Source organism: Malaclemys terrapin, chromosome 2 (genome assembly GCF_027887155.1).
Source record: "Malaclemys terrapin pileata isolate rMalTer1 chromosome 2, rMalTer1.hap1, whole genome shotgun sequence".
NCBI lineage: Eukaryota > Metazoa > Chordata > Testudines > Emydidae > Malaclemys > Malaclemys terrapin.
The window spans coordinates 279421734-279445280 of NC_071506.1; the positions used below are offsets into that span (position 1 = coordinate 279421734).

Here is a 23547-nt window from a genome sequence, read left to right on the forward strand (position 1 = left end):
AATAGTGCCCACAGCATCCATGTGGGGGTAGTTACAGCAGAGCACTTTGCTGTGCACTGCTATTCACACCCCCTTGGTCTGAACTGTGAGGCCGTGTAGATGTGCCCTCCGCTGGACTCTTTCCAATTTTTCCACATATTTTTTGTAGTGTGGGGCACAGTACTCAGATGAGGCCTCACCAATGCCGAATAGAGAGGAATGATCACGTCCCTCGATCTGCTGGCAATGCCCCTACTTATACAGCCCAAAATGCCGTTAGCTTTCTTGGCAACAAGGGCACACTGTTGACTCATATCCAGCTTCTCGTCCACTGTAACCCCTAGGTCCTTTTCTGTAGAACTGCTACTTAGCCACTCGGTCCCTAGTCTGTAGCAGTGCATGGCATATTTATACCATGTTTGAACTTGTATTCACTCTGGAAGAGTCTGAATCACTTTCTTTCTTTCTTGAACTTTTTCATGGGTAGGGGGGCTGAAGCACATGACTTATGAGGAGAGGCTGAGGGAACTGGGATTATTTAGTCTGCGGAAGAGAAGAATGAAGGGGGATTTGATAGCTGCTTTCAACTACCTGAAAGGGGAGTTCCAAAGAGAATGGATATAGACTGTTCTCAGTGGTAGCAGATGACAGAACAAGGAGCAATGGTCTCAAGTTGCAGTGGGGGAGGTTTAGGTTGGATATTAGGAAAAACTATTTAACTAGGAAGGTGGTGAAGCACTGGAATGGGTTACCTAGGGAGGTGGTGGAACCTCCTTCCTTAGAGGTTTTTAAGGTCAGGCTTGACAAGGCCCTGGCTGGGATGATTTAGTTGGGGATTGGTCCTGCTTTGAGCTAGATGACCTCCTGAAGTCCCTTCCAACCCTGATAGTCTATGATTCTGTGATTCAGTTTGGCACTTTGTCCCTGCCTTGGTGGTGGTTGGGCCAGAGACAGAGATTGATGAACCAGCTAGAGCAGGGGTGGGCAAACTACAGCCTGCGGGCCGAGCCGTTTTAAGCCGGCCCACAAGCTCCCGCTGGGGAACAGGGTCTAGGGCTTTCCCTGCTCCAGCCGGGGCACTGGGTTGGGGACCACACCGCGCGGTTTGGCACCACTCCAGCCGGGGCACTGGGTTGGGGGCCACACCACGCGGCTCGACCCACTCCAGCCGGGGTGCTGGGTCAGGGGCCGCACCACGCAACTCCCGGAAGCAACAGCATGGCCCTGCTTTGGCTCCTACACACTCCAATGGGAGCTGCAGGGACAATGCCTGTGGATGGGTCAGCGTGCAGGAGACAGAGAAGGGACATGCCACTGCTTCCGGGAGCCACTTGAGGTAAGCGCCACTCGAAACCTGCACCCCTGAGCTTCTCCCTGCACCCCAACCACAGCCCTGATTCCCCTCCTGCTCTCCAAACCCCTCGATCCCAGCCCAGAACACCCTCCTGCACCCCAAACCTCTTATCCCCAGCCCCACCCCAGAGCCCACACCCCCAGCCAGAACCTGCACCCCTACCTGCACCCTTGCCCCCGCCCTGATCCCCCTCCCACCCTCCGCACCCCTCAGTCCCAGCCCAGAGCACCCTCCTGCACCCCAAACTCCTCATCCCCAGCCCCACCCCAGAGCCTGCACCCCCAACCAGAGCCCTCACCCACTCCCGCAGCCCAACCCCAATTTTGTGATAATTCATGGCCCGCCATACAATTTCTCTTCCCCGATGTGACCCTCAGGCCAAAATGTTTGCCCACCCCTGAGCTAGAGCCTCAGTTATCAGCAATGGGTTTCTTAGCTCAGGCAGGAGCAGCCCATGCATCTCAAACCAGAGGTCTCAGATTCAATACATTCTGCTGACGACCCACCCAGGGGAGCGGCGTAACAGCTACATACCTTCATTGGTGCCTGCATAATTATACTGCAATTATTATTGACAGGCCCAAATTGAGGTGCAAGATGGGAAGCTGTTTGTTTTGTTTGCTTTTTATAAATCAGGCTCTTCTGAACCCTGCTTTTAAAACATGTAATCGAGAGCAAACTGCGATTGCTGTTTTCAGACTCCCAACGACATCACTGCAGAAATGTGCTTTGCAGGGAATACAGTTCATATGAATTACTCTCGTTCTGCACCGAGCCCCGGCAGCGTGCGTGATACTGTCTGCAACCCAAAGGAAGACGCTGTCCCTGACCCATGTCGTTTGCATTCTAAAGCAGGGCAGTAATCCACATCACACACACAGGGCCTGGCTTGGCATCACAGATGTCACAGATGCACTTCCATCGGTGCAGGGTCTGGCCCATCATGCAGTGAAATAAATCTAGCTCCCCTGAGTAGCGTGTGCATATTAATACAAACACCAAAAAAACCGACCAAGGCAGAACGCTCCTCCACCACCACACACACTTCTTCAACCTGGGGAGATGATGAGAGAAAGAACGAACCCATTTGTAAGACATGGGAGTTGTGTCACTTAAAGCGCTGCGGGCAGGTGCTCAGAGTTTGATGAGGAGGGCAGTATAAGGAACTATGGCGAGCAGAAGTCAATGGCAAAACGCCCATTGACTTGAATGGGGCCAGGATTTCACCTAAGGTTATCAGAAGATGGTCTAATCCAGAGCACCGCCATCCAAACCCAGTCCACTCCCAGCTCTGCTCTGGCCCCGCCCCCCGCTGAGGCCCTGGGTCCGAGCCGCGCCCTCAGCCGAGGCCCCAGCCTGTGGTCCGGCCATAGCTCTGGACCTGGCCCTAGTCCTGCCCCAGCCGAGGCCCCTGGCTGCAGCAACGTTCCTGGCTCCACTCCTGCCCCCAGCTGCAGTCCTAGCCTCGGTCTCCTTATCCCTGGCCGTGTCCCCACCTTCCCCTGGGAGCTGCGGCCCCGCTCCCAGTCCCAACTCCGGGCGGGAGGGGGGCGACCTTGAAAAGTTTGGGGACTACTGGTCTAATCTCTTAGCAGTACACATGTCCTTCTGCCCTTTCCCCTCGCTCTCACGCACACGTTTCTTTTTGGAGGATTCTTGTGTTTTAAAGCCACCAGCTGCCTTCTCATTTCTCCTAAAGACCCCATTGGTCTTGAAAAAGTATTTCCGTCCCTATCAGTAATTTCCCAGGTTCCGAGGAGGATTCTGGGAGGCTCTGCACCTAAACACCACCCAACATATCGCGCCCAATGGTGTGAGCACAGTGCCAAATGTGGCCACCTCTCTTCTAGTTGACTCCCACTATAAACTGGGCCTCTGTGTCCAGGACAAAGCGCCAAGTACCTGCAGTGCCTATTGAAGGCAATGGTGCTCAGAAGCATGCAGGATTTTGGTCCTATTTGGATACTCCCATTCATCCAGCCATACCCCTTAGGCAGAGCTCCTCCATGTAGATCGTTCGCACTCCTGGCCAGGAATCATCGGCCTGGAGGGGGCAGTGCATGCAGCTGCTGTTGGCTGTAACATAGGGCACATTAATGCTGCTGGTCAATGGAATTATTCCAGAGATGACTCTGGCCCGTTTAGTTTACTCAACTAATGTATTTAAGGACCAAATCCTGAGTGTTCTCCTGCAGTAGAACACAATGCATTTTCATGCCTCTCCCATGCAGTTTCAAGCAAAGATGATCGAGCGATCCTGCTACACATGATACAAGTAAAACTGATGGACCCAATTCTGATCTCATGCACACTAGGTTTGCCATCAAAAGCAGAATCAGGCCCCACTGGTTTTGATTATTTCTTTGTAGCGAGAGGGATGGCTTGCAACTCTCAGCCCCTACACTGTACATAGATCTGGGCTAGAATCAGCTTTCCAAAAGCTCTTATCACTTTATCCGAATTACTGATACTTTCCCATGGTCTTCCACTCTAAGGACCCAGTTCTGGATCATTGAAGTCAATGAGAGCTTTCCCTGAGCCATTTGAAATCAGTGCATGTCGGATTGGGACCAAGGTGACTTTTTTTTATATATCTAAATTCTTCCTCTTTGCAATGTAGGAGTCTTTTTTTCTACTGATGTTTCTTAGGATATGAGCCAAATACAACACTGCTGCTCCCTCAGCGAACAACCTTGATTCCCCCACAGAAGATAACAATCAGACCCAGGACTTGAAATATAGTGAAAATTCTTTTATTGTCCAGAGGTCTGGTGTAAAGTCAAATGGAAATTTCCAGTGCTACTATTTTTATACATAATGAGCCCTTTATAAACACAGAACCACCAGTCTTTAAAATCCTACTGGCTGCAAGACTCCTAATAACAATAATCATCTAGCACTTCCATCAAAGAGCTTTACAAAGGAGGACAGTCTTATTATCCCCATTTTACAGATCAGGGAAACTGAGGCAAAGAGGCAAAACAGTTGCCCATGTTTACAAAACAGGTCAGGAGCAGAGATGGGAGTAGAATGCATGTCTCCTGTCTCTCACACCACAGGTCTAGCTGTTGAATCCCAATGTCTCTCAAAAGCCTTCTTGGTCAAATGGTGTATCTCCAGCCATGAACGTGAACCAACCCAGCAAACTAAAAGGGTTGACTGTAAGCTCTTTGGGGCAGGGACCACCTTTTTGTTCTGTGCTTATACAGCACCTAACACAATGGAATTCCGATCCATGATTAGGGCTCCGAGGCGCTCCGGTAATACAAGTAATATATAATAATCGTGGGCACAGGTAGGGGACAGAGTTCTGTTGTGAGTTACTGTGAAACGCTGCATGGTGCTTCATAAAGACTAAGCAGTGGTAATTACATAGAGTCTTTGTTGGACACAAGCGTAATTAAGCTGTAACTCAAGGAAATGCGATCACATTATCCTGTGACAGTGCAGAAAGCAACTCATGCCACTTCTGGATTTCCTGAGTTGAACAACAAGAGCAAGTAGGAAAAAACCCCCAAATTCATTACATAATTTTTATGTGCAGTGTTGTTGTAGCCATGTCAGTCCCAGCATATTAGAGAGACAAGGTGGGTGAGGTGATATCTTTTATAGGACCAACTTCTGTTGGTGGAAGAGACAAGCTTTTGCGTTTACACAGAGCTCTTGTTCTGGTCTGGTTTGAGAAGGGTACGCAGATGTACTCCCTTAGACTATATGTTAACTACTTATGCTAAACAATCTGTTCCATCTTGTATTTAGCTGTGACACTCTGAGTACCTTTCCCAGACCTGATGAAGACCTCTGTGGAGCTCGAAAGCATGTCTCTTCCACCAACAGAAGTTGGTCCAATAAAAGATATCACCTCACCCATCTTATCTATCTTACCTGATTTTTGTCTGCTCTTTAAACTCTAAGGGTTACAATTTTAAAGGCTCTTTAACACAGCATCTAGTTTTGGGTCCATTGTCAATTGTGGGCAAAATTACAAGCTCAGTTATTTGCAGGCATAAATTCCATGTATTCAGTCAACCTTTAATGGAGGGAGGGTAGGAAGAAACTTCCCTTCAGAGCAGGCTGTGCTAGAATTGACCACTTCGGGGTTACTTGCCTCTTCCTTTAAAGTATCTGGTGCTGCCCACTGGTGGTGACAGGATACCGAACTAGACGGAGCACTGGTCTGATCCAGCTCATACTTAGACATCATTTACCTCTGCAATTCATTGCAAGCAGCAAATTAGAGGCTACTTCAAAAACCTGGCCCCAATTTGGATGGTCCAACCTCTTCAGTGACGTGGGCTGCATGCGCAGTTGTGTGGCACCTCCGCAGGCCACATACAGAAACAAAATGGCGTCCTCCATGCGGCGTATCCTCACACGCACTGTATGAGAGGTCACACCGTGCGGAGGACACCATTTTGTGGCGTGGGTCTCTGGCACGTGCCGCATTTCACTGCGATGCTCCCTGTATTCTGGGTAGCTGCCACTAGGGGAGCAGATGCCTTGAGGACTGGAAGGAATTGTCCTGTGGGCTGGATGCGGCCGGTGGGCTGTCAGTGGGACTGTAGAGCATTCCCTTTTAGTTCACTGTTCATTAAATGGGATTCAGACTTCCAGTCAACTGTGGTTTACCATCAACAATATTCCTTGTGCCCTTCCTCAGTCAAATACACACCCTTCCTAGGAAGAGGGGACCAAATCTTACAATGACGACTGAGGCAAAATTCCCATTGACTTCAATGTTGTCTCAACTGGGAGATTTGCATGAGGAAGGCTATAAGGATTTGACCAGTATGGTTACACGGTCAGATTGCAAAGCAAAGATTTAAGGAATTGATTCTGCTCTCACTGAAGTCATTGGCAAATTCCCATTAACACCAGTGGAAGCAAGTTTGGGAGCTTTAAACTGTTTTAAATGTTCACAAGCCAAATTGGGAGGGGAGGAGAAGGGGAGAGATTGCAAAGTAATTGGATTAATTAAGGAATAATGGCTTCTGACCACAGGCAATTAACCCTCTTATTTGATTCCTATAATAGTCAATGTAAACTTTTAACAAACTATTCAGTTATTAGCGGAAATTAAGCCCAGTGTACTTTCAAGCTCCTGCAAGCCCTTAAACCCATGTTTAAATGTATGCAGGATTAGGAAATAATTTTGCCTGTAGTAGCTTCTTTAATTCCCAGTGCAATACTTTTGCCTCCATCGTTCTGGGAGAACCAGGCAAATTCATACATCTTAACAGCCATGTTATAATGCTATGAGTCCACCCACCTTTCCAGGCAAAATAGCTGTGAGTAATATAACCAGCCCAGGAGACAATGAAAAGAGACACTTGGAACATTTGATCTCCAGTTGTAATGCTCAGTTTAATCTGGGGGCGCTTTTTGCAACTGCTCAACTATATATCTGCCAAATATAATTGTGAGGGCTTTAATTATAAGGGTTTTCTTTTAAATATTCCCTTTATATTTTCAAAGAACTTATAAGATAAACCAAGTTTCCATTGTAGGATATGATCACATCAATTTAGCTTAACCCACAAGACAATATTCTGAAAATGTCATGTACCGTCTCCCAGTGATGCATGCTGTCAAAGAACAAAAAAGAAAAATGGTATGTATTTTCCATATAGGCACCTATGTCTCTTCACTGTACAATATAAGAGCCTATGTAGTCCACTTACACTGGACAAAAATAGTAAGGAACCATTCTGCACCGGTGGGTAGGTTATATAGCTAGATTATATAGCTTCCCTACCATTGAACTCAGACTAGATCATCGAATGGTCCCTTCTGGATTTAAAATCTATGAATCGAAAATCAAATTCAGCCTACAACATGCACACCGAATAAATGTTTCATTCCTAGATAATTAAACACAGACTGGGGGAGGGGGGTCAGATTTTACTCTCTTTAGGGCCTGATCCAACGCCCATTACAACCAATGGGAATCTTTTCACCAACTTCACTGGACTTTGGACCGAGCCCTTATGTGGGTGAAAAAGTAACTGAGAGCAGGAGCTGGCTTGAGGGTTCAGATTCTCTTCCCGTTTACACCAGTGCAGGCTACACTGGGGTCATACAGTGTAACTGAGAAGAGAATTTGGAACTAAAGGAACTCTTAAAATAGATGGTAAAAGAAGTGAAATAAGACAAATGCCTGTGCTAGCCAGAGTTCTCTCCTGATTTGCCAAGCCAATCTTTTCACCCTCTTGCTCTGTTCTCATACACAAAGCATTGTACAGTCCTTTAAACTGAAGGGAAAGTGCTATGGAAAAGCTACTCACGGAGACATTGTGTTTCTTGCTGAGGGCTCTCCCACCAACCAAGCATCAGAAAGTTTCCTGCTATCAGTGTCCTTTTCCTTTCCGTAGACAAACATACCGATGTCTCCCCAAACCCTTACCCTGCCAGTTTGGAAGGAGACTTTATGGTAAGTATTTAAACATCCTGTTGGTCTCCGCCTCTCTGACAGCTAAGCGCCCATCCCCCGAGAATCCTGCCTGGACGTGTCAGGAAAACGGCTAAAAGCAACGTCCCATTTTCCCTCCTCCCCTTTCTCTAATATCTATAGAAAGGTCTTGGAACAAAGATTGAACAGAGCATGTAGGAACGAATTCCAGTGTCCTCATTCATCCAAAGGTGTGAGGAGGTGGAACATGCCACACAAGCGGGAATAAAAACATTTTAAATAACCCATCGCCCAGGGCTTTCCTAGGAATACTGCCTGGAATTTTGCTGTGTTTTTCTTAAGCAAGTTAATCGCATAAGTTCATGGCGTCAGTAACAGATCTGTGAGATAGAAAGCATGCCTAATAAGGAACATATGGAAAGCATATGTCGATGAAAGATCCATGTGTGGAAAACAAATAGACTAGCACCTTAAGAAGAAAAAAAACATTTCAGGCTATTCTGCACTGTGCTAATGACTTAGGCTTCCTCTGAAATGAGCACTGCATTTGTCTAAAAGCTCATGCTGTTTGAGATCTCGGTATTCAAGCAGAACGCAGACTTTTTCCATTCCCTTTGTAGGCAGTGCCAAGGATTCTAGGAAACGTTGAAAACTATGCCTGGCTTCTTGGCTTATTCTCAGAAAGGGGGAAAAAAAAGAAATCTGAGTTTATATGAACTCCAACAAAAAGCTCCGAATTAAAAAGAAATCAAACCCTGAAATCCACCCTACTGCCCATCTCAGGGCTACATCCTTTCCCCACTGAAGTCAATAGGAGTTTTGCCATTTTGACTTCAATAGGATCAGGATTTGGTTTCAATATAGTAGCTAAGAATAGACCGAAAGGTATGGCAGAAAGTTTGCATAGGAGGTAATTCCTGTGCAGAAGGCAGGAAGCAACAGTGATAGAGTCAACAAAGAATTAGAGAGGGGAAAAGACACTGCAAAATGCAATGCTAGCCAGAGAGGGACATGAGTAACCATGGGTACAACTACACAGCTTTGTAAATTCAGGTCTGTGGGATCCAGGCTTGTGGACTCTGTTTCCACGCCTGCGCTTGAGTGTCCACACTGCGATTTTACAAAGCCCACAAAGGGTTCCATTTATGTTAATACATTCTTTGAAAGTAACAGCACCTTTTGGAACAGTTCAAGGAGATGGCATAGCAGTTTCAACTGATAATATTAACAGTACAATGCACTGGCTAGCATATATGTGCACCATGTCCCTCTACTGTTTGTCATAAGCCCTATACTGCTACCAGGGATTCTCCTTTAGCTCTTCTAGGCACCTGTGGTTTTGCAGCTGGAGAATGTAGAGTCTTACAGCATCTTACTGTGATTTTCATGCAGATGGTCTCAAAGTCCTTACAGTTAAAATGATATACAAACTATACACAGGGATCATTTAACCCATCGCTCAAATGTCACCATCTCCAGGGACAGGAAGTGAAAAAGAACTCTATATCCCATTGACAATACAGGGGAAATGTGAGCTATATGAATGTAAATATGACCAGGACACTGGGGTAAACACACTTAAGTTTGAGAAAAAGTCCATGGGATCTTTAATGACCATAAGCAGTCAGGGCCTTGGGTTTAGGTCTCATCTGGAAGACAGCACCCCTAGAAGCACATTGTCTCCAAGCATCGTGCTGGGGTATTGGGTCAGTTTCAGAAGGAAGAGTGCCACATACTGAGTCAACCCCCGAAAGCACCTCACATTTCCTTGGATCACCCATCCAAGTACTTATCAGGCCAGTCGTGCTTAGCTAATGAAATCTAACAGGTGCTCAGACCAAGGCTGTAATGGCTACCAGGATCCAGTCTGGATTCTGGATTGTCTGCAGACACCTGCTAGAACATAATGCTGCTTTGATTCGACGGCCACCGCACCCTTCCTTACAGAGGCAGAAGTGGGGCTACATTCTTTGTACTGAACAGCAATGCTTCCAACAATACAATGACACCTCATGTCTTAACAGGCACCAGGGAACCTCTGGTGACAGATCTGACGTGCCTGGATAGGAGCTCAGCTGAAAGAACATGAACAACACAACAAACCCACTTTGCAACATGCCTACGGCCAAATTCTGCCCTTGAATCTGCACATGCCTGGTTCCCAATGAAGGCAACATGGGCAACAGCAGAGTGAACTCCCCCCTGCCCTGGGCTGACTCGGGGTGGGGAGTGTGTGTGTGTTTGGCCTGCTATTATGTTTGCTCAGACTGTTGCTGACTTAGCCGTTTCATGGTTATTACATGTTTTGATTGACCACCTCCCAGCACATCTTGCTTCAATTTCCTTGTGTTTTGGGATTGCCGTTTTGGGGTGCATCAGAGCATAACATGTCCCCACTGCTCTCTGAATGTGCCTCAGTCCTGAGCTGGCGGGACCAGCTCTAAGGATGAGATGGGAGTTCAGTCCTTGGCCCACATCTTCTGGCACCGCCAGGCAATGTGCTGATCATTGGTAATTATGGTGGCATGGTGGTACAGTTACAATGGGACACCTATCCACTGCCAGCTGAACAGAGACTCCAAACTCATTTCACACAGACCATCAAATACTTCTCTTCATTGAGTGCTTTGAGATCCTCAGATGAAAGGTATGATTGGCGTGCTCCCACTCCCACTAAAGACAATGGCAAAACTGCCATTAACTCCACTGGAGGTAGGACTGAGCTGTACTCAAACAAAAAGTATTATTAGTTATAAATACCCACCAGCTGAGTATGACTTCCAGTCACTACAGATCCTGTTGGAGTTGAAGCAGTGACCTAGAGACAGGGCCGGCTCCAGGCACCAGCCGAGCAAGCTGGTGCTTGGCGCGGCAGCTTGTAGGAGGCGGCATTCCGCCCAATCCTAGGGCGGCACGGCCGCTTTTGTTGTTGTTGTTGTTGTTCCATTCCGACCGCCCTGTAGGGGGCAGCGGCGTGGAGGACAGGAGCGCCCTGCAGCAAGCCCGGCAGGGCAGCCCGCATCCTTCCCTCCCAGCCGACCGGAGTGGTGTGGAGCCCTCCCGGCAGGGGGCACGGCGGGAGGGGCCGCGTGGCAGCGCCCCGCTGAAGCCCTGGCCGCCCCCTTTCTCTCTCCCCCCCGCTCGCCGGGGCACATCTGCAGGGCAGGGAGTCCCCCTGCACCCGCGCTCCGGCCGCGTCGCAGGGGTTTTTTTTTGCTTTGCTGTTCTGGCCACCGCGTTTTTTTGTTTTTTGGTTTTGCTTGGGGCGTCCAGAAAGCCAGAGCTGGCCCTACCTAGAGATGAAAGGCCTGATAGCCTGGCACCAGTCTTCTGTCTTTTCACCAGATTAGTAGTACTCCATCAATTTATACTAAGCCTTTCTGTGCAGTATGTGTTGCCATTTACAAATCGAGTACAAGATAGGTGTAAAACAAATCAAAATGACAGTGTTTTATACCCACTTTGTCTCACATGGCACAAGAATACATGGCTACCCAACGTGCACGGCAATGGAAAAATCAAGCCATTACGCTTCCACTCAATTCATATCACCAAAAGCAACAGGTCTTGCGAACACCAGTGCTTTTCTGCTTCTATCCAGAGATAAGAACAGAGAATGCCAGAAATATACAAACTGCTGTAAACAGTTTGTGTTTTCGTTCGTGCAAAGCAGAAAGCAAACACAAAACAATGCAGACCTGACGCCACAAGGCATCACTTTTCTAGCACGGGGTTGAATCCCTGACCATCTTGGCTAATAGCCATTGATGGACCTATCCTCCATGAACTTATCCAGTTCTTTATTGAGCCCTGTTATACTTTTGGCTTTCGCAACATCCCCTGGCAATGAGTTTCACAGGTTGACAGTGTGTTATATGAAGAAGTATTTCCTTACATTTGTTATAAATTTGCTGCCTATTAATTTAATTGGGTGATCCCTGGTTCATGCGTTATGTGAAGGGGTGGATAACACTTCCCTATTCACTTTCTCCACACCAGTCATGATTTTGTAGTCCTCGATAGAATTCCAATGAAACACTAATAGTAATTCAACTACTATTCTCTAGAGAAGAATAAATCTAATTCTATGTCCTGGTATTATGCTAGAGGTCAGAATAATGATCATAATAATCCATTCTGGCCTGAAAATCTATGACTCTCTATATCACATAGCTCACGTTAGAAAAATATATTAATTGTTAGAATCTTCTCCTTCTGGGTTTTCATTCATTCCAGTTACATGTGTTAAGGGCCCTTTCATCAAATCTTCACTCAAATAACAATCCTACTTAACAAATGAAACCCATAAAGTTTCACCAGTTTTTTGGGGGGGAACTGGATCAGTTTCACAAAATCAAAATGAAATATGAAAAACTCAAGTGTGAAGGTTTGTTTTAATTTATTTTTGACCAAGGCTTAGGTGACAGTGGGATTTTATGGCAGTGGAACAGGTATTCTTGAATTCAGACAATTGAGACAAAAAGAAAAAAATTGGCTAAGATTAGAAATTTCCCGACCGGCATTTTATTCTATCACTGGCCTTTACAGGTATGTCTACACTAAGCCCAACCTCTGACTCAGGTTTGAGCCCATGCTTCCCTTCTGTCCACACACAGCCTGACTCAGATCAGCAAGCCCGCAGGCCCCAAGTTCTAGCACCCTGCTAGGGGGATAGGTAAGAGCCAAAGTCCCACTGGGAGTCAAGTCCTGTCATTCTGCAGCATGGATGAAGGGCATTCTGTCTGCCTGGAGAGAGAGACAAGAGAAATTGGTGTTTGTATCGTAACATGCTCTTGGAAGAGTCCTTTGGCAGAGCAAATGTTTTGCACAGAGGCTGCTACTGTCCCCTCCAGGTGCAAAAAAAGGCGAATATTCTGAGGTGTATTAATAGGGGTGTCATATGTAAGATGGGAGGTAATTGTCCTGCTCTACTCAACCCTAGTGAGGCCTCGGCTACAGTACTGTGTCCAGTTCTGGGTGTCACACTTTAAGAAAGATGTGGACAAATTGGAGAGAGTCCAGAGGAGAGCAACAAAAATGATCAAAGGTTTAGAAAACCTGACCAATGAGGAAAGATTTAAAAAAAGGACATTTTAGTCTAGAGAAAAGGAGACTGAGTAAATATGTAAAGGGTTGTTAAAATGAGGGCTGAGGTTCAATTGTTCTCCATGTTCACTGATGATAGGACAAGAAGTAATTGGATTAATCTGCAGCAAGGGAGATTTAGGTTGGATATTAGGAAAAACTTTCTAACTCTAAGGCAGTTAAGCTCCAGAACAAGCCCCCAAGACAGATTGTGGAATCCCCGTCATCGGAGGTTTTTAAGGACAGGTTGGACAAACACCAGGCAGGAATGGTCTAGGTTTACTTGGTCCTAGGCAGGGGTGGCTCCAGACACCAGCGCAGCAAGCGCGTGCCTGGGGCGGCAAGCTATTTATGGGAGGCATCACTGTTCTAAAAATGGCTTTTAAACAGAGATTTTCTTCAGACGTAAACATGTGCTTTAGGGAATTGCAGTATCTTCCTGAAATACTTCCTACTTTTCCTGAACTCATCTCTTCCTGGCAGTATCCTTATTGTCTTGAAAACTGCTTCTCATGCAAACACAAAGGGGTATGCACGATTCATAGAGTTTAAGGCCAGATGGGACTATTGCCAGGGTGGGCAAACTATGGCCCGCTGGCCATATCCAGCCCATCAGATAATTTAATCTGGCCCTCAGCTCCTGCTGGGGAGCAGGGTTGGGGGTTTGCCCTGCTCCGGCGCTCCAGCCAGGGAGTGGGGTTGGAGGCTTGCCCCGCTCTGCGTGGCTCCCAGGAAGCAGCCAGCATGTCCCCCCTCTGGCTCCTACATAGTACATGGAGGAGTGGCCACGTGGCTCTGCGCGCTGTCCCATCTGCAAGTACCGCCCCCACAGCTCCCATTGGCCACATTTCCTGGCCAATGGGAGCTGCAGGGGTGGCGCCTACAAACAGGGCAGCATGCAGAGCTGCCTGGCCACACCTCGGAGCTGGAGGGGGGACATGCTTCCAGGAGCTGCTTGCAGTAAGCGCTGCCCGGAGCCTGCACCCCTGAGCCCTCCCCACGCCCCAATCCCCTGCCACAGCCCTTATCCCCCTCCCGCCCTCCGAACCCCTCGATCCCAGCCCAGAGCCCTCACTCTCCCCCCACCCCCAAAGCCGGAGCCCCCTCCCACACCCTGAACTCCTCATTTCTGGCCCCACCCCAGAGCCTACACCCCCCGCCAGAGCCCTCACCCCCTGCTGCACCCCTACCCCTAATTTTGTGAGCGTTCATGGCCCGCCATACAATTTCCATACCCCGATGTGTCCCTCAGGCCAAAAAGTTTGCCCATTCCTGGACTATCGGGTCTCCTAGTCTGACCTCTTGCATATGACAGGCCACAGAATTTCACCTTGTTATGCTGGCATTGAGCCCAATAGCTTCTGTTTGGTATCTTCCAGAGAGGCATCCAGTCTTGATGTGAAGACATCAAGAGATGGAACATCCACCACTTCCCTTGGTAGGTTCTTCCAGTGGTTAACAATCTGTGCCTAATTTTGCCTTTGAATTTGTCTGGCTTTAAATTCCAGCCATTGGTTCTTGTTCCGCCTTGTCTGCTAGATTAAAAACCCCTTTAGTGCCCAGTATTTTCTCTTTGAAGGTACTTATACACTAATCAATTCAACTCTCGACCTTCTGATTCATAAGATAAACAGATTGAGCGCCTTAAGTCTCTCATTGTAAGACTTTTTTGTGGCTCTTGTACACCTCTACCCCGATAGAACACGACCCGATAGAACACGGGTTCACATATAGCGCGGTAACTCTGGGGCTGCAGCAGCGGGGGCTTAGCCGGCGATTTAAAGGGCCCAGGGCTCCCCGCAGTGGCCGGAGCCAGGGGCCCTTTAAATCACCGCTGGAGCCCTGCAACTGTTACCCCGGAGCTTCGGCAGCGGGGCTCCGGCGGTGCTTTAAAGGGCTCGGAGCTCTGGCCGCTATGGGCAGCCCCAAGCCCTTTAAATCTCTGTTGGAGCCCTGCCGCCGCTACCCCAATATAATGGGGTTTCACCTATAACGCGGTAGGGATTTTTGGCTCCCAAGGACAGCGTTATATCAGGGTAGAGGTGTATCTCCAGTTTTTAAATATCATTTACAAAATGCGGACACCAGAACTGTACGAGGTATCCTAGTATTGGTCTATCCAATGCCACACACACAGGCAAAATCACTACCCTGCCCCTACTCTATACGTCCAAGCATAGATGCTGGAACTAGGGTGCTACCACACCCCATGGCTTGATGTGGTTTCCATCAGATAGAGGGTTTACAGTTTGATTCAATGGCTCTCAGCACCTGCACTATACCAATTGTTCCAGCACCCAAGGATCACATTAGCCTTTTACCACAGCATGGTCCTGGGAACTCCTATTTAATTGCTTGTCTACTATGACCCATAAGTCCTTTTCAGAGGAATAGAATATCAGGGTCAGAAGGGACCTCAGGAGATCATCTAGTTCAACCCCCTGCTCAAAGCAGGGCCAATCCCCAGACAGATTTTTGCCCCAGATCCCTAAATGGCCCCCTCAAGGATTGAACTCACAACCCTGGATTTAACAGGCCAACGCTCAAACCGTTGAACTATCCCTCCTGCTTTCTAGTATACAGCCCCCCCCTTCTGTAGGTCTGGCCTGCATTCCTCGTTCCTAGATGGATGAAACTTGCAGTAGGTTTTATTAAAATGCACTTTGGCCCAGCTTACCAGCTGATCCAGATCGCTCTCTGTACAACTGCCCTGTCCTCATATTGACCACTCTGCCAACCCGTGTCTCATTCTCAAATTTTGTCGTCAGTCATTTTATCTTTACTTCCAGCTTGCTGGTGACAATGTTGAATAACATCGGGCATAGCCCCAATCCCGGTGGGACCGCACTAGACACACCCCATTAAGGGATTATTCTCCATGGACAACTACTTTTTGAGACTGGCAGTTAGTTTTAAACCATTTACCATGTGGTCTATTGATATTGTACCGTGCTACTTTTTAATCAGAATGTCGTGCAGTACTAAAGTCAAACGTCTTACAAAAGCCTAAGTATATTACATCTATGCAGTTACCTTTGTCAACCAAACTTGTAATCTTGTCAGATCTCAAGAGCTTACTTACATGTATCTATTAATGATTACATCTGGAGGGGGAAATATGTTGTTATGGCAACATAATAAAGAAAAGGTTTTGGTTTGTTGCGTAAGATTTGGAGGAGGTTTTGTATTAAGGACTTTTCGGCATGCAGGCCATGGCAACATATGCTCAGTGATGTGTAAGGTGGTAACCTACAGAGTCTAACTGAATCAGAGCTGGTATGACTTACCTGTCTGGGGTCTGGAAGAGAGATGGGTCGTGGAAAAAGCAACTAATAAGTGGCTGGAAAAGAGGCGTATGTTAAATTAGGCAACTCCTCCCTCCTCCACTAAGGCCATGTCTACACGTACAGCGCGTCTGGTGAAGACGCTCAATGCCGACGGGAGAGAGCTCCCCCATCGGCATAATAAAACCACCTCCGCCAACAGCAGAAGCTATGACAGCTCTCCCACAGACATAGCGCTGTGCACATGAGCACTTAGGTCGGTGTAACTTATGTCGCTCGGGGGGCTGGTTTATTCACAGCCGTGAGCGACATAGTTTTGCCGACAAGCTGTAGTGTAGACATAGCCCCACGTACAACTTCTTCTGGCCCCCCGATGCGTCAATTACACCAGTTTAAACCCCCACAGACCGATTCATTGATGTCTGTTTTACACCACCTCACACATCAGCTCTGAATCTGGCTCTACGGGCCAGACTCTCAGTTGGTATCCATCGGTGCAGCTCCACTGACTTCAATGAAGTGATGCTGATTTACACCAGGCCCGGTTCTGTCCCTACACCAGTGTCATTCTCTGGTTGATTTTACTTCACTTCCTTCTGTTGGCAACTGCCACTGTAATAAAAGTTGTCATGATTTTTCCATTAGTCTGTAGTTCACCTACAGAAATTTGCACTGGAGTTAAACTTGGCAAGCAAAGCCTCTAGCAGGAATGTTTGGAATTTGGAAGGGAAAAATAAAGAAGTGGAGCAGACAAGTTCTTGGATTTTAAAAGGAACTTGATGTGGTCTCTGAAGGCTGCCTCGGGACAAAGCTATTTAGACAGAACAAGATAGCATCTTGTTGGGCAGGGATAGCTCAGTGGTTTGAGCATTAGCCTCCTAAACCCAGGGTTGTGAGTTCAATCCTTAAGGGGGCCACTTAGAGGGATCTGGGGCAAAATCATACTTGGTCCTGCTAGTGAAGGCAGGGGGCTGGACTCAATGACTTTTCAGGGTCCCTTCCAGCTCTATGAGATAGCATATCTCCATATATTTATCTTGCTGTTACCTAACTGGCCCCCACAGGGCCCTGTTGCTGGCACAAGTTTTCTTGCATTTGCCACATAACCTTAAATGCTCACTCGCTAGCCTTGTGAACAACCATAAAGGGCGCCTAGTCACAGAGGTGTAAATGCAGAGTAATTCCCACTGACATCAATAGATTGAGACTAGTGTGTACGAGATCAGAATCAGGCCCAGGTTGTTTAAGCAAAGTGAGGTTTTAGTCTGGGTTAGGCTCTGCCATGTGGACAATTTTATGGTCACCGATGATCAGAATTCCTTGCTATAAAATATAAATACTGTGTTATCATGAACTGGATCATCCGAAGACACCACTACAAGCTGCAATCACGTTTGTGAAGAAGGTTATACAATGCATTGGCACTCTGTGTTTAATAGACAGTGCTGCAACCAGTTCTGGAGCAGACTATCGTGTGCAGATGTTGCTAAAGCAGCTGATTGACACAAAATTAGATCAAATTCTTGCTCCCTTTGCAGGTGGGAAGCCACGATGCCACTGGAATCGGCATCTGTGGCACGGGGCAGGACGGCAGGCTGCAGAGAGCGTCCAGGGAAAAGGATTCCACTCCACGGAATGGGCATTAGGTTTTATTAGCTGTGGAGTTTAGCAGGCGTGGGCAGTTTCCGTGGTAGTGACAGCAAGTGCTAATGTAGACAAGGTGCCAGCAGCCAATGGTGTATTAAGCGCTGTGTAGACCTGCTCTGAGCAGGGCTAAATGACGTGATGGTTAAAACACCAATGGCTGCCTCTAGCCTTGGCTGCTTTAGCACTCCCAGCAGTGGGAGCTGCACCAGTGATAGCAACGGTGGGAAATGTTGGCCAAAAAGCCTAGTGTAGAGACAGTAACATCGCCCAAACTCAGGGTAACCCCTGCACGTCTTTGCTCCATCCTAAGCATATGCTTGGGATGACAAGCATGACCCCGCCCCATCTTGATGGAAGGCTTCGTCAGGGTACCCAGCTTCAGAAAAGGGGAGCCGTTTTAATCTATGACAGTGGAAAGGAACTTTTCTGCCTTAGCAGTGATTGTCTTCCCTTCCCAAGGGCCTGGACCTTCACTTGTGTAACTGGGCCTTGTGCTGTCAAATCCAATGTGAAAGTCTCCTACAAGCGCCATTAAGAGCCAGATTCTCTACTTACTTTCTGACACTTTGTGCCAGTCTTGCAGTGCAAAGGGGCCCGGAACAGTTGGATCTGGCCAGCTGATTTGGGGTAATTTGCGGAGCCAACACAGCTTGCCTCTGACACTCCTCAGACCCAGACCTGGCAAAATTGGTGTGGTGGGGGCAGGAAGTGGTGTGGCTGGAGTGCAGCGTGTTAGCTCCCAGCTGGGAAAAGGTCCTTTGGGAACAATCGCCAGCTGGTGTAAATCAGAGCAGCCCCTAGGCTACTCTAGTCAATCCCAGAGCCACGGCTGGCACAGATGCACTATGGGAAACAAGGAGCTGTAATAGGCCCCTGATAGTGTGTGTATGGTGAGGTGGGAGGGGCTAAGTGAATCTCAGAGCATTTGTGAATCTGGATTTATATATTTAATGCTTTTGCTACAATACTATGAGAGTTAGCATCTTCACCATCCTATCTAAATGATAAAACCCTCCGTTAAGAAGCTGCCTAGTGTAGATGGACTTAATCATTCTAACTTTAAAGCTATTTGAACTCAGAAAGCATCGATTTAATAAACAGCTTAGCACTGTTCCATCTGCACTTGACAGCAGAGAGCTTTCATGCAAGGAGCTAAATGCAAATGGGTCTGTAGCCTCAGAACAACTGCTTAGGCACAGATGTCCTTTCAAACTCAAGAAAATGGCTGTTTCAGTGACTTCCCCCACCTAGCTCAGCATCACAGACTGCCTGGCCGTCACAGACTCAGGGGTTTATATTGGGAAAGAGCATTTTAAAGAGGGTTCAACAACTAGGAACCCCTTGCAGGGCAATTAAACAACCTAGAAGCATTCATAGGTCTCCTCCACAGGGGACTCCAGTCATGGCTAACAGAGCAAGATAGCAAGATGTTTTCCATCACAGCCAATATCCTGCTTACAGGCCCCTTGCAAGGTGCTGAGAGCTGTTAACGCCCATTGACTTCCTATCAACCACCTCAATGCAAGTGCAGGACACTCAGCATCATCCAGGAGGTGCTTGCAACTCACAGGATCCGCCCCTTAGGCCCAGATTGTGCAAGTGGCTCCATGCAGCAGTCCCCTGAAGTCATTGGGGCTCAGTGTGGGTGCAGGAGTCCGCCCCATTGCCGGCCTGGGGCCTCAGTCATTTATTTTGCCAGCGATCTGGGTATTTCGGAGGAGGACTATCCTGCAGCCTTCAATCCCATGAACAACCCCAGTGAGGTCAATTGCTGCTATGGCTGTAGGATCAGCTGCTAAGTCTCTGGAGTCCAAGGTATTGTCTATGGAACAAAAATCCCTATCAAGGGATAATGAACCAAAACACTTTACAAATATTTTGTCTGGCACACAGCTAAATATATATTGCAGGAGACGCTCAGAAGCCTCCCTGGATAAACAATAATTAGCTACGGCGCATTAAGCTGTCAGGAAGATTTTATACAGAGACATCTTCTCCCAGCCGGACATACACAAGCTGAGTGAGGGTGCTATAGGGTTCATGCTGTGGAATTAAAAGACGAGAACCGCAAAGCGCCAGCAGCATGGCTCCACCGATGCCCACCCAACCAGCCACATGACCCCACCTGTGCCAGCAGCTGGATGGGTGGAGGTGGTGCATGGGGACGGGGTTCACTGCCAGGCTCCTTCCAGCAATTACTTCCCTCTCCCCCAGCTCCTCTGTTACCTGACTCCCCCAAGCCTTTGCACTGCTGCTGAGCGGTGCAGGAAATACTTCTCTGTATTGTCGTTTAAATGAATTATTACTCAAAGTTCTGTATTAATACACCTAGTAAGGAATCTTTTTGTCAAAAAACATTTCCTGAATCTCTTTGGTTGTCTGTTTTGTTACAGACGTACTTATTGACAGGTATTTTGAAATAAATTACCAAAATAATTGAAACTGGCGTGATTATATTGTTATTTTGACAAATAAAATATGCAGATTTTTAAAATATTGTGCACAGGATTTTTAATTTTTTTGGTGCAGAATTCCCCCCGGAGTAGTATGTGCAGTGCCTAGCACAATGGAGCCGCTGCGCCATGTGTGCAACACACATTAATAGTAATAGTAACACACCAAAGGGGACCTGACTAGCTTAGGGGGTTGGTGATGGGCTACAGAACCTTATCCCTCTATCATACTGGTTTGAATCCAGCCCAAGCTGAAAATAACCAAAAATCATGGTTATCTGAGGACTGTTCAATGGTATGTGTCTCAGTTATCAGCCTTTGCTGGCTGTCTCAGCAGTGACTAGAGACTGAATGATTCTCTTGTTTCTATCAGAGGGGGAGCTGTCTTTGTCTGGATCTGTAAAAAGCGACAAAGAGTCCTGTGGCACCTTATAGACTAACAGACGTATTGGAGCATAAGCTTTCGTGGGTGAATACTCACTTCGTCAGAGGCATGTATTCACCCATGAAAGCTTATGCTCCAATACGTCTTACTCTATAAGGTGCCACGGGACTCTTTGTCTCTTGTTTCTAGCTGTGGTCCATCCATCCCAGGATGGAAGTGCACTGGAGGAGTAGTACACCAAAACTTGCATTGCTCCTGTACTTCAACTGTAGAGATGAGGTGTAGCCATGCTGATCCCAGGATATTAGAGAGACAAGGTGGGTGAGGTAATATCTTTTATTGGCCCAACTTCTGTTGGGGAGAGAGAGAAGCTGAAGAAGAGCTCCATGTGGCTTGAAAGCTTGTCTCTCTCACCAGCAGATGTGTTGGGCCAATACAAGATATTACTTCACCCACCTTGTCTTCTGTAGATAAACAGAAGACAGCAGCCTCCAGGCCTGCAAATCCTACACCTTCTACTAGCACTGAACTCATTTAAACCCCAAAGCAACCATCAGCTAAACCAAACAGTTTGCAGAATGTGGAGAGGCCCTGGACAGGGCTTTTCCGATGCCTTTGTAGTGAGGGATAATCAATCACTCCACATGTGGCTAAGAGGAGGTAGTAGGTGGCCTTCGAGGGGTTCTAGCCCGCTCTGAGTTCTCTTGTCACTGCCGTCATCACAGCGAGCACCGTCACTGCTGCCTCTCGCTGTGACGCTGTATTCTGCAGGGGATCTGGCCTACAGAGATGACTGTACTTTGCCATGCAGGAGATCCTCCGTCTGATGACAGCACAAGAGGGCTGGCGTTTGGAGGTGCTGTCCTGAATTTCTGAATGTCACACAGGGCTTTAGCATCAAGCCTGCCCCTCACTTTCAGTCTCCCCACTCAGCATTCTCTCTAGCTTACGTCTCCCCAGGGCTTTGCAATGAGGTTTGCGATGTACAAATAAACCGTATCATGCTAGGGCAGTTCACACTGCTCCTCATCATGCTGAACAGATGCTGTTGGAGGGAAGTTAGGATGCCCCTCGGGGATTTGGGGCTGCCTGGGACACACAGAGAAAACCTGTGTGTCAGCTCCAAACCAACCAAGAGACTGCGATACAAGCCCTAGGAAACAGCCATAACATTTGGGGCCGTTTGTTTATGCTAATACCACACAGTCGGCCAGTCTGACTAATAGGAAAGACTGACGCAGCCTTAAGTAATGATTCTCTTTGACTGCTTAGAAAACTCTGGATTTTGTGACTGTTTGGGTGAGAAACCACTGGGTTTGGCCTTGAAGTCAGAAGATGAAAAGTCAGGGAACGTGCCATTTATAAAAAATGCTTCACTTAGGGATTCCTTTAGCGTTGGCAAGGGAGTGTGAGGCTCTTAGAGAAGGTAAAATTTCCCTTCTGGCGGGGACAATAATGAAAGATGTGTTTGAGCCGCAAAGGGAGGTGTGAATCCAGACTTCTCCAAAGTGGATGGTGCTGGGAATTTGGCTCTGGCCCATCTCCGATAATGATACATACCCACCTCGTGGTGAGTGCTAGTTCTTTCATGTCGGTAATGTGTAGGGCCCTACCAAATTCACGGCCATGAAAAATACATCATGGACCGTGAAATCAGCTCTTCCCCATGGAATCTAGCTATTGGAGGGCAGGGGAAGGGGCAGGGCTGGGGGTATCCCAGCTGGGGGCTCCTTCCGTGCACTGGGCTCCAGCTGCTAGTCCCGGGCTGGGGAGGGATGGGACTTCCTCTTCCCCTGCATGGCTGCTCTTGGGGGGAGATCAGACCCACCTCTGGGTACCTAATTGGCTTCAGGAAGTTCCGAGGCTGCTGCCTTCAGCCCGGCTCTGAAGGCAGTGCAGAAGTGAGGGTGGCAATCATGTGACCCCCCCACACACAACAGCTTTGAGACCCCCCATGGCTCCCTGTTGGGTCAGGACCCCCACGGTTACAACACTGTGAAATTTCAGATGTGAACATCTGAAACGGTGAAATTGGCTAATTTTAAAATCCTATGACCGTGAAATTGACCAAAATGGACCGTGAATTTGGTAGGGCCCTAGTAATGTGCTTTGATATCCACTGATGAAAGGTGCCTTGGAAATGCAAAGCATTATTATTATTATTATTAGAGCAGCAACCTCTCTGGATGCCATGTATTCCTCACCCTTCGTACCTACCCCACGGGTGATTTATTGGGCGATGAATCAGACCCACAGGGGCGATTCTTGGAACCACAGCAGCAGAGGGATGCAAAAATAGCATTTTGCATAGTTTAACTTTGGGGGCACCATTCCTGCACTAACAATGAATGAAACCTAATTAACTGAAACACCAGGTTAACAGGATGTTGGTTATGTCCTCGGCGATAATAGGATCCCAGTTATCCAAACTACCCATTATCCAAATGTCTGGATGTTCTTCGAGGCTCTGGGATAATCACGCTTCATGCTAAGAGAACACGATTCAAAGTCCTTAGTCAAAACTTCAAGATCATCTGAATTTAAAAAAGCCACAACATAAAACATTTTGGGATCCACTTTCTCATGATATCTTTTCAGAGTACAAGAGAGGAACAGGGTAGAGCAATTACCTCATTTTAAATACAGAGAGTGGCCCAGATCAAACCCTCATATCTGCACAGCACCAGTCAACACCACATCATTTGTTGTTTTCAAGTCTCTACCTTGCACCCATCAGTACTCTTTAGATGAAACTGAGGAAAGTTGTACTCAGATCAGAACTCTGTAATTGGCCATTGGCCGCTGGTTCTTTAAAGGACCCAACCAAAAATCCTGGACCCCAAAATTTTCATAAGTGACTCGTGATTTTGGGTGCCCAACTGGAGAACACACAAAAGGGGCACGCGTCTGAAAACCAGGCCCCTTTAAAGGTGTATCAAGTTGGGCATCCA

At 47.5% G+C, this 23547-nt stretch overlaps 1 protein-coding gene across 5 annotated transcripts in view; it reads right to left on the reverse strand.

The window, feature by feature from the left end:
- GJC2 (gap junction protein gamma 2) overlaps positions 1–23547 on the reverse strand; it is a 110862-nt gene that overhangs the window by 11695 nt on the left and 75620 nt on the right. Inside the window, exon 1 of one of the 5 annotated variants that reach the window (XM_054016689.1) lies at positions 7618–7751. The exons of the other annotated variants lie outside the window; for them this stretch is intronic. The gene's annotated coding sequence lies outside the window, so the exon portion shown is untranslated. Of the gene's footprint in view, positions 1–7617; positions 7752–23547 lie in introns of those variants that run through there. 5 annotated transcript variants of the gene reach the window in all.